The sequence below is a fragment of the Uloborus diversus genome, chromosome 9 (genome assembly GCF_026930045.1).
Source record: "Uloborus diversus isolate 005 chromosome 9, Udiv.v.3.1, whole genome shotgun sequence".
Classification (NCBI taxonomy): Eukaryota; Metazoa; Arthropoda; class Arachnida; order Araneae; family Uloboridae; genus Uloborus; species Uloborus diversus.
Window position 1 is genome coordinate 23,771,834 of NC_072739.1, and position 11,997 is coordinate 23,783,830.

Sequence of the window (11,997 nt, forward strand, 5' to 3'; positions counted from 1 at the left end):
CTGCCGTAAGCACAAATATGGTATCCGCACATTTTATCAAAATTTAATTACTGTCGCTGGCCGGTCATTAGTAGTTTAGTTTACCTAAACCTCAAGTTTTTATTGGTTCATTTGCGAACGCAAAATATTAAAAAAAGCTTTAGGGTATAATTGGTGCATATTTCTAAGGCAAAGTGACAAATACTAAGCCTTTAATGTAGTATCTGCGCAGTTACCCGTTTTTTCCTTAGTTATTATGTAGATACAACTTTTATACCTTAGTAAAGTAGCATATTTAATAATGTAGCAGTTTTTGTAGCAGAGTACTTAAGTTTAGTTTAGCTATTAACTGAATAGTTGATAAAGGTCAATAATAAAAACTAATAAAAATTTTTCTAAATGTTTAAATAGATATGTGTTTTCTAGTCGAACTCAGTCAGTTGATCGCTGACAGTTAATGACGTCAATGGTGCACCAACCGATGCTCCATGGAACTAGAGCCGCACAGGCCGACGCATCAGCTTTAGTTTAGCCATTTTGGATCGGATTTTTCATTGCTGCGCTGCTAGGGTTATCACAGCAAAGTTTCGGGTTTCGCCAAATTTGCCAAAAATAATACTTCATTTAATAAACAATTCACGTGCCGCTAAGAATCGCTTGCAGTGAACAATCACCAAACTCGATTACTCGCCAGAAAAGACAACCACTCTAACACGCGCTCCGATCCAAAAATGCTGATCTTAAGCTGATGCACCGGCTCGTATATATTATTTTCGGCAAATTTGGCGAAATCCAAAACTTGGCTGTGATAACCCTAGCAGCGCAACAATGAAAAATCTGATCCAAAATGGCTAAACTTAAGCTGATGCGTCGGCCTATCTAGATAGCGGAAAGATTTTTGTTGATAACGTAATTACTTGCACAGATGATTAATACTTATTATTGCTCAAAAATGTCAATCAACCAGTTAAATCGACTGGTAGCGCTATGCCAACGCGTCTGCGACCTTTTGTCTCATCTAGGAAAACTGTAACCGATGCTGGCACGTCGGTTACAGTTTACGTATGAAGTTCAAATAGAAATTCTGATGTTGCAAAAATGGGAGATGTATTTTTAAAGGTTAATAAACTAACTCAGCCAAAAACATTATTGAAAAAATAAAAAAGCGTTAGGGGCTAGATTCGGGGCTAGGTGCTAGATTTTCTTCTTCGGGGCTCAACGAGCCGAAAAAGGGCTAGATCTAGCCCCAAAAGTGCTAAATTGGCAACACTGGATGTAGAGTAGACAATAGTAGTGCTGCCAAACGCCACTAGAAATGTCAGGAAAACCTCCAGGATCACCTCTCGGCTTGCGTTCGACGAGCTCAACCGGTCGCTACTGGTTAACGGATGACGTAAAAGATACTGATCACTTGTTTCAATTAGAGTCCCTATATGAAAGATGGGCACAATCAAGTTCTCATAATCGAATCACTCGATTATTCAAGATCGTTCGAGAACTCGATTACCACGAGTTCTCGATTATCGTATCTCGAGATCTCGATTATCACTTCTCGAGTTCTCGATAATCATTTTTCGAGTTCTCGATTATCACTTTTCGAGTTATCGAGCGATGGACTGCTCGAGTTCTCGATTATAACTTTCCGAGTACTCGAGCGACCAGCTGCTCAAGTTCTCGATTGTCACTTTCCGACTGCTCGAGCGATGAACTGCTCGAGTTCTCGCTTTGAACTTCCCGAGATGTTGAGTTCTCGAGACGTTGAGTTCTCGAGACGTTGAGTTCTCGAGATGTTGAGTTCTCGAGATATTGAGTTCTCGAGATGTCAATCACTCGAGCAGTGTATTTTTCGATCGATTTGATTGCGAATTAACCACTCAATAGTTTACTTCTGACAGGGGTGCCTGCCTAGGGAGGGGGGAGGGTCATGGCGCAGAGTTTTTTAATTTTAGGGACAATTTTTTTAGACAATTTTATGGGGTAGTTTTAAGGGGTATTTTTTCTCATTTTTGGGGGGGCTCTGCGATATTGAGGAGGGTGGGACCTTGATCTCAGAAGAGCACCCCTGCTTCTGAAGTGGTTCAGTTGCAGGGGCGGATCCGTCATTTAGGGAGTCAGAGGGCTGGCTTTGAAAAGTTAATGATTTTACTTATGAATGGGCATGGTTTTTGTTGTCTTCCGAAAATATTTACATTGAAACCCTTTAACCTTTCCCACAGAAAAATTTGGAGTGACGGGCTGCGCTGAGGTGCCCATAGGGGAGGTGGGTCATAGCGCACACTGCGCCATTGAAATTCTTAATGGAATCACCTAGGGGTCCCCACTCGACCATCTCCGATTTGGATGAAATTTTATAGAGGAGTAGAGATGCTTATGAAACTAATCTATGCAAATTTTCTGCTTCCTAGATGCAAATCCTAAAGATCTAAAAATGTGAATCCGAAAGATGGCGGATCCAAGAAGAAAAATGTGATCCAAGATGGCGGATTAGCTTTTGGTGCCAAACTGCCAAGTTTACAGGAAATTTTATTACACTGATGGAAGCCTGAAATTTTAGGCGCTTAAAGTATGTTTGACCGTTAGTATATTCAAGTACTTTTGTGAATTTGAGCTCGTTAGATTTTGTGTAGGATGCGCGTGAACTTACGAAAAAGCGCGGTGGGAAATTTTTTTTCTGAATTTTAAGTTGTCATAAAATCTGATTAAAAATAATTCAAGAGCTCGTACTGCGTGATTCCATTGTAAAAGTGCTTGTTTTTGTTGGGTTACAGTTACAGAGCTTAAATATCTATTTTCTAGAAGATATTGTGATTCAAAGTGGCTATCAAAACCGTTCAAGTGAAAAATAGCCCATTTTCAAAGCGCTAGCTCAAGTTTGTCACCTTGCGTCTTCTTTTCGTTTATCCCATTAAAAAGAACACATTTTTTCCTTTCAAATTAAGTTTTTTCTTTGACGGTGTTCTTTCGGATAAAAAAACGAGCTTGAAATTATATCTGTCGTAACAAATTGCCATGTTCAATCTCAGATTAGGGACATTTTATAATACTGGAAGCCCGAAATTTTAGGAGCTTTAAATACTTTTGGTTGTCAACACGTTCTAGCATTTTTGTGAATTTGAGTTGATTAACTTTTGTGTAGCACCAGGCACGTAGCTAGAACTTTGTTAAGGGGGGGGGGTCCAAGGTTTCACGAACTTCAAAAAAGGAGGCATGCTAAAGCAAAATTAGTAGCTCATATTTACGTTAAAAAATAAATCCAATTAAAACTAATTATTAAAATATGATAATTAACTAAAATTAATTAAATAATTGAAATTGATAGAGCATTTATTAAAAAATTATTTAACAAAAATTTTACATTAAGTGGCAAAAACATTATTGTCAGTTTATAAAATTAACATTAAACTAAAAGTTTTCCCATACTAAGTTTTCATACATGGATAGAAAAATTCCATCACATAAGCTTCCTCTGTTCTGATGCTTTGATAATGAGTGATATAATTCCTATTAATAAAAAGTTCACAATAAAAGAAAATTGGAAAACGAAAACTGTTCTATGGATTACTTGGAAAACGCAGGTAATAGTTTAATAAAATATTAAAGCTTTGTAATATATTTCAACAAAATATGTACAAGTCATTTTATTTGAAAAAAATAAAGAAATCTATATCTATCGAGTCGAATGTATAACTATGAATGCAATATAACGTAATTCCGCCACCCTGTCCGATTTGAACAAGATTTCTGACAAAATTCAACCACCCTCTCGACGAAAATATTAGCAAGGTTTCATTTAAAAAGCTTGAACTAGTTCTTTATTTATCTACTTTATAACATTCTTTTGATTATACGAAACTGAATGAAGTTTCTAATTTTATCCGTTTTCTAATTATCATTTCTAACCATCATTTAAAAACTTGAACAAACTATTAACTCTTTGATGGATAGAGACTTCCTTTGTTGCAATCATTAAAAAAAAAAAAAAAAAAAAAAAAAATGCGTATTGCCGTTTTTTTTAAATCGTTATTATTATTTTTTTGCAAAACGAATTGGTAAAATAAGCTATCTTAGGATCCGTTATGGTATTTTTTTTCTTTCTAATGGGGCTTCGTTAGAGGCTTTAGCCTTTTCGGACCTAGTGCGAACCACTGATATGACATCTAGTCTTTCAAATGCTACTATTAAGGCGCGGATGTGACTGCACAGGAAATTTCGATGCCGAGTTTCCACCAGATGGAGACACTTGAGCTATCTTCGGTGCGAAACTGCACTAGGGGTTTAATTTTGTCAAGCCAAACGAATACTTGAGAGATCTTTTACCTGTCGAGTAATGGAATGCATGGTGAATGAAATTAAGCATCTATGTATTTTTATTTTAACAACATTTTGGAAAAAATGCAAATGATTGCGTTTTATAAATGTTTTTTATAAGGTCATGAATGATTTAAACATTATTGGCGATTTTCCTCTGATGTTTTCAATTTGATGTTTCATTTAAAAGATCAAGAGGAGGCATCGCACCCACCTATCTCACCACCAAACACGAGTTCAGTTTATTCTGCCAATACAAAAAAAACTTCTGTACAAATCAGTCTTTTTCAAATTAAAAATATAATTGTAAACAACTACAGGGAAAATGGCAATATACTCTATTACGAATTATCGTGTCAATATCTGATTATAACCTGGTTACTTTACTGTCTTTATTAGCAGTAAGCAAGTGTTCGACTCGAAAATTTCATGATTTGGAGTCAAACGTCAAATTTTGATCATTGAGGTAATCTTCGTCCCGTTTGCGATTGCGATAATACAGTAGCATTAAATTAGATACATTTCCAACAATATGTAATATGCATAAAGCTAGCCAATTTTTGAAATCAAAACTTATAGGTTTCTTATACCCTCAGTTTATAAATTTTTTGTTCAACAGTCATCTGATGTTCAAAAGCCTAAAGACAATCTTTTTTAAAAAAAAATCTTAGAATGATTGTGGTTAAAAATCCAGTAATGATTTAAATCTACCTTCCAAAATTCATCTAACAATAATAACACTTCTGATTCTTTCATTTTCAAATTGGTATAACTTCCATTCTAGGAGCGATTTTGTAATCATGTATTCTCGAAAGCATATCATATTTTATAACGTAGGTATTGACTTTTTTTTTTTCTTTCATGTGATGTTAGTAAAAGATATTCTATTGCAAGAAATAGCAAATAATTTTAACTTGAAGAAATTAAGAGTTAAAAAAAATATCTGATATAGACGTGAAAAACACAAGAAAATGTACCTCGCATTGACCTTTTTATAATTATATGCGCAATAAATAGCAGAAACTTTCACCTAGTAATTTTATAGTTAAATGCACATGTCCGTTTTTTGTTACGTTTAATGCTACCTTCGCAATTTACTAATGATGGATGCATAGACGCTTATTAAATAATGCCTCAGTAAAAAGGCGGTAAATACTAATCAGAAAATTTATTCCAATGAAACAAATACAAATATGCTTTTCTTGAAAAACGGAACAACATCGAAGAAAGATTTTTTTCTTCTGTTAAAAATGACTAGCTGCTCTTCTCTTAGGACCATAGACTCACATTTCAGTAAGATTTAAAAGTACGAATTTCTAATAATTACTTTTAAATTACATGTGTTAATATGGCCGAATTTGCAATTTCATAAACTGATTACAGTAAAATATTCAAGTAATTTTCAATTTCATTCTTCGCTTCATAAAATTTTGATACAGCGAAAAGTAATTTCGTTGCATCAACTTCAAATTTATTTATTCACTTATGTTCAAAAAAAAAAAAAAAAAAAAAAACGAACTTTTCAGGATTACAGTTTAAAAGTTGTAAGCTTCCGGGGAGATAAGCAATCTATTATTGTTAAAAATAAACTAAAAGTTTAAATAAGATTATTAATCAAAATATAAAATGAATCTGAAATAAATCATACCAAAAATATAAAGTTCAAAAATAAATTAATAATTAATATTTATTTTTTCTCATCCTCAATCACACGAAATGTGTAGAATTTTTTTTCCGTTGCTGTCGGAACTTAGTTTTTAAATAGGAAAACATATTAACACATAAATTGCTCGTATTGTTAAGAAAACTTTAAAAGGAAACACTACAACTTACCTAGTTTATGTACACTTAATTTTCTTCTGATTACAATTTTGTTCAAGATATGTTTCCTATAAGCGCGTGGAAGAAAAAAAACAGTGTGTTAAAACAGAAAATAATAGGATTTTCAATTACTAATTCACCAGGGATGCACCTCACTCTGGCTGTCCTTCGAGCACCATGTGTCTAGGAAATCAAGTCCAAACGGGAAAAGAGTCAAAACGAAAAGAAGAAAGAAAGAAAATCACCCCAATGAGACTGGGGAATGTTTGTTTTCAATTACTTTGCCGATGGCAATTTGGTGGGCTGAGGGAGAGGGGCCGAATTTCAAGGTCACAACCCAGTTGGGTTGAATTGGAAATTCGTCGTTTTCGGACGGATTCTTCGCGACACAGGAAGAGACCGGCGGCAACTGGGAACCCGCAGTTATTTCACGAGGTTCTCGTGTTCTGAATTGACTCGGACGCGGGAAAATTGTCGATAAATGGGAATATTTAAGGGGAAAATACCGGGTTTCATAAAATTTCTCTCTTTGGAAAATTTTTGTTGTCGTGAGGTGCAACAACCGAGAAAAAGCAGACTGAGGTCTTTCGGGAAGGGGGGGGGGGTCCGGACCCCATGGGCCCCCCCCTGGCTACGTCCTTGGTAGCACGTATGCAAAGTCTTTGAGAAAACGCAGCAGAGAAACTTTTTCCTGGATTTTAGAATGCCATCAATTCTAAACAAAAATGATTCAAATGCTCGAACTTTGTAATTCTATTGTAGATATGCATGTTTTCAATGGGTTATAGTTGCATTGGGTAAATATTGATTTTCTGAGAGATATTGGCATCCAAAGTGGCTATCAAAATAGTTCACATGAAGAATAGTCTGTTTTTATTCCCCTGTAGCTCAAGTTTGTCACCTTGTATCTTTTTTTTCGTTGGTACCATGAGATAGAACATATTTTTTCCTATAAAAATAATTTTTCTTTTCGATGGTGTTCCTTCAGATAAGCGGGAAAAAAATGAGCCTGAAATGCTATTTGTCGTTAGCGAGAAAATCTCGTTCTACAATAAATAAAGAATGGTGAATGCCTTGGACAACCGACTTATAGGGATTTTTCAACTGTTATAAATCAGAAATACTTTTTTATTAATCATTTTAAAAAAATACTTTGCAAATGAAATATGATAAAAAAAAGTTATCTTGTTATGTCTATTGTACCAGCTTCCTGAACAAAATATTTTAATGATTCTAACATATTTAATTTACAAAAGAAGTTGCAGATTAATGCAGACACGTGTTTCGGCGTTACAAGGAACGCCTTTTTCAATGCAATGGATGAAAACTGAAAAGACATCCGACAAAAGTTGTCGGATGTCTTTTCATCCATAAGCTACTTTTTGCTACTTTTTGCATTGAAAAAGGCGTTCCTTATTACGCCGAAACACGTGTCTACAGTAATCTGCAATTTGTGCTTTTTGATGTTATTATTTCTTACTTTACTTTTCAGCAAAAAGGTATTTAATTATCTTATCATGAAACCTGGTTTCGGGGAATCCTAACTCTGGGGTCCCCGGGGTCGTAAGGTATTGAACAATATTTTCAAAGAAACGACTATTTTGTTTAGTGAATTCAGCAACGTTATCAAAAATAAATAAATAAACTTGTACCCTGGCTTAAACCCTGTGAAATAGTGTTCATGTATACAATCATTCCCCTTAATATGTGCAAAGATCGCTTAAAATTGTTTTTTTAGAACTTCGATTTCAAAAAATTCCGAGGCAAAATTCTGAACCTCATTCCTTCCCCTAACGTCATTCCCCCCCTTACCGCATGTTGCTCTACTTAGCAAATTAGCTGATATAGGAATAGGAGGGAAAACTTTCATTTGGGTAAAAAACTGGCTGACCGGAAGGAAACAAAGGGTAGTTGTAAGGGGAAATTACTCTAATTGGAGTGAGGTTTTAAGCGGGGTTCCTCAAGGATCAGTGTTAGGGCCTGTTTTGTTCATTGTTTTTATGAACGATATTCACAAAAATATTTCTGGGAACATGAATTGTTTTGCTGATGATGTCAAAGTTATGGGGACTGTAGATAATGAAGAACAAGCAAAACAGCTGCAAGAGGATCTAGATCATATTACGGAGTGGGCTGATAAATGGGATATGGCTCTTAATGTTGGGAAAGGTCAAGTGCTACATTTAGGGCATGGAAATAAGTGTACAAGTTGTTATTTGTAAGGTTCAGTCATTAGTCAGGCAGACAAAGTTACTGATCTGGGGGTCTTAATAAGTCAGGATTTAAAGTTTAGCCAACAGTGCAGCATTGCTAGTAACAAGGCCAATAAGATGTTTGGATTTATCAATAGATCTATTTCAAACAAATCTAAAGAAGTTCTTCTGCCCTTATATAGAAGTTTGGTAAGACCCCATTTGGAGTATGCTGTTCAGTTTTGGTCTCTTTATCTTAAGAAAGACATTAATGTATTGGAAAGGGTTCAAAGGCGAGCTACAAGGCTAATCAATGGACTTTCTCATTTAGACTATGATTCCAGGCTTAGAAGGTTAAAAATGTACAGTCTTGAGCAAAGAAGAGACCGAGGGGACATGATTCAGTTGTTTAAATTTATTAAAATGAAAGATGTTACGGGGCTGAAGTTTAGCACTGAAAACAGGACAAGGGGTCATTGTTTTAAGCTATTTAAATCCCAGGCTAACATGGATATTGGGAAAAATTATTATTATAGCAGGGTAGTGGAACCTTGGAACAGTTTACCGGAAGAGGTGGTAATGAGCAAGGGAGTAGATAGTTTTAAGAGGGCCATTGATCTTCACTGGGGATTGTAAATTGACTAGGACCAGTCTAGCTGAGCCCAGAGCCTGTTGCTGATCGTCACTTTTGTATTTGTATTTGTATTTGTCATCGAAAGTTTACAAATGCGTTTTTAGGACTTGAATATCAAACCGTTTCCGGGGAGAGTCTCCGAATTTTTCCTCACTACCATCCAAACAGATCGTCTAAATTGCGTTTTTAGAGCAATTTCAACAAATTTCCGGTGGAGTCCTGAAAACCTTCCTCTTTTATCATTTTTAAATATAACAGACAATTATCGTTTGTAGGACTTAGAAAAAATTTTCATTGGAGCGAGTTAATCCCTCTGTCAATTTAATATCATCAAAAACCGCCTAAAATTTGCGATTTTGAAACTAATTTTGAAAAAATACCCCGAGAGCATAGGACTCCATCCTGTTTCGTAGCGTCAAAGGTGGCATACAATTGCTGTGTCAGGAGTCCAGTTTCGAAAAACTTCGGGGGAAAGCCGTCAAATCCCTGTTCCTTTAAAATTTCCGAAGATCATCTAAAATTTCACATTGGGAACTTCAATATCAAAATTTCATCTTTTACCCCTTACAGAACCCCCTAAAAACTTATTTGTAGTCCACTTTCGATGAAGTAAAGGGAAGGAATGAAGGGTTTGAAACTTTGATCCAGAATTTTTCGAAATGGAGTTTCCAAAAAGGCAATTTAAGGTTGGCTTATAGTCGCTTTTTAAAACTAAAATTTCAAAAGAAGGTCCTTGAAACTTACCTTCTTCTTAATATCACCAAAATTCACCTAAAGTTTCATTTTTGGAACTTCAATTCTTGTGCAGAGTCCCCAATTCAAAACTTTCTCCTCCTAACGTCCCTCCCCCCTCAACCCTTCCTATAAACTTAACGAAGATTGTCTAAAATACGTTTTTGGAACTTTAATATCGAGATATTTTCGAGAGAGTCGCTGCCGGGCTGTACCCCTCTCCCCCCAAAGGTGGCTCTCAATCACTTGAGTAAAACTTCGAATTCGAAAAATTTACGAGGAAGGCCTTCGAATCTTGCATCCTCCTAACATCGCTAAAGAACGTTCAAAATCGCTATTTTGGTAATTCGAAAAACTCTGAACCTCATCTTTTCACCTAACGTCATCAAAGGTTACTTACTGGTAGGGCTCGACTAGAGTCCCTATAGTCTGGATCCACCACTGCTTCAATTCCGACTCCTTTGCCCCAAAATCAGTCAGGGGCTCCACAAGCAAGGGCCGGGTTGCGCCGAACTTAAAGGGAAAGTGACTGACTCCTATTTCGACTTTTGAATCTGTAAATCTTAGAACCTTAGAGTACTGACTCCGACTCTTTTGCATCACCAAAATCAGTCCGACTCTGACTCCGCTAGCAGTGGGAGAGTTGATGAGGACTAGGAGGGAAAATGACAGACTCCGGATCCAACTTCAGTTAATTTAAAACATTCGCGCACCGACTCCGACTCCACACATGCAATGACGGAGTTGCGGACTTGAAGCGAAAATGACTTACTCCGATTCCGACCTTTGTAATCTTAAGGCCTCTTCGAGTAACCGACTCCGACTCTTTTAACTCAAAATCCATACTACACTAGCAATGAGATAGTTGTGACCTTAAAGGGAAAATTATAGACTCTGAATCCGATTTTTGTAAATTTTAAACCTTAGGTATCAACTTCAAATCCTTTACCCCAAAATTAGTTCGACTCCGACTCCACAAGATGGGAAAGTTGTGGACTTGGACGTAAAAACGACTCCCAACTCCAGACATTTGTAAATTTAAAACTTTTGAGTAACGACTCCATCTCCTTTAGCAGGGTGCCCACCCACCCTAAGAAAGAGGGCATCCCCCTAAAAATTGTGAAAATCCCCCCCAAAAGCAAAAGAGAACCCGAAAGTCAAAAATAATATTTAAAACATCCCGTCTAAAACTTTCGATGGTGAAGTCAGCGCCATGACCCCCCTCCCGCCCTATGTGACTGCCTTAATTCCATCTCACAAGAGAAAATTCAAATTGAATTGAAAACAGATACAGATGTTGAATTTTCCTGAAAAACTCCTTTGCAATAAACGAAACCAATTTTAATTTTTTCACAATAGGAGATGTCAGGAGTGCCCACACTTTCTATGGAGAAGGGCGAGTCCCTCTAAATTTCCCGAAGCCCCCCCCCCGAAATGTAAGAGCCCCCCTAAAAATGAAAAAATATCCCTCAACTCCTTCCAAAAAATTTCAATGGCGCATTCTGCGCCATGCCCCCCCCCCTTGCTTAGGTGGGCACCAATGGTTTTACCCCAAAATCAGTCTGACTCCGACTCCGTAGCCCTGAAACAGACGGATTAATTTCTAAGAAGTAATAAATCAAAAGATAAGTAATTTACTAAGGTTTCCATATGTGACTGCCTTATTTCCATCTCACACGTGAAAATTAAAATTGAACTGAAAACAGATAGACGTTGAATTCTCGTAAAAAGTTCCTTTGCAATAAACGAAATCAATTTTAAATTGTTCACAATAGTAGATATCAGGGGTGCCCACACCCCCTATGGACAAGGGCGCATCCCCCTAAATTCCGCAAAGACCCCCCCCCCCCTTCGAAATGCAAGAGCCCCCTTCAAGTGAGAAAAATGCTCCTCAACCCCCTAAAAATTTCAATGGCACAGTCTGCGCCATGCCCCCCCCCCCCCCGCTTAAGCGGCTCCCTGACTTTATCCCAAGATCAGCCCCAAGGACAAGGGCGCATCCTCTTAAACTTCGCGAAGACTTCCCCCGAAATGCATCAAGAACCCCCTTAAAGTGAGAAAAATACCCTTCAATCCCCCCCCCCCCCAAATTTCAATGGCCCAGCCCTGACTTTACGCCAAAACCAGCCCCAAGAATAAGGACGCATCTCCCTAAATTTCGCAAAGACCCCCTCTTCGAAATGCAGGAGTCCCCTTAAACTGAGAAAAATACCCCTCAAACCCCCATAAAAATTTCAATGGCGCAGTCTGCGCCATGCCCCCCCCCCCCCCCGCTTAGGTGGGTACCCTGACTTTACCCCAAAATCAGCCCCAAGGACAAGGGCGCATCCT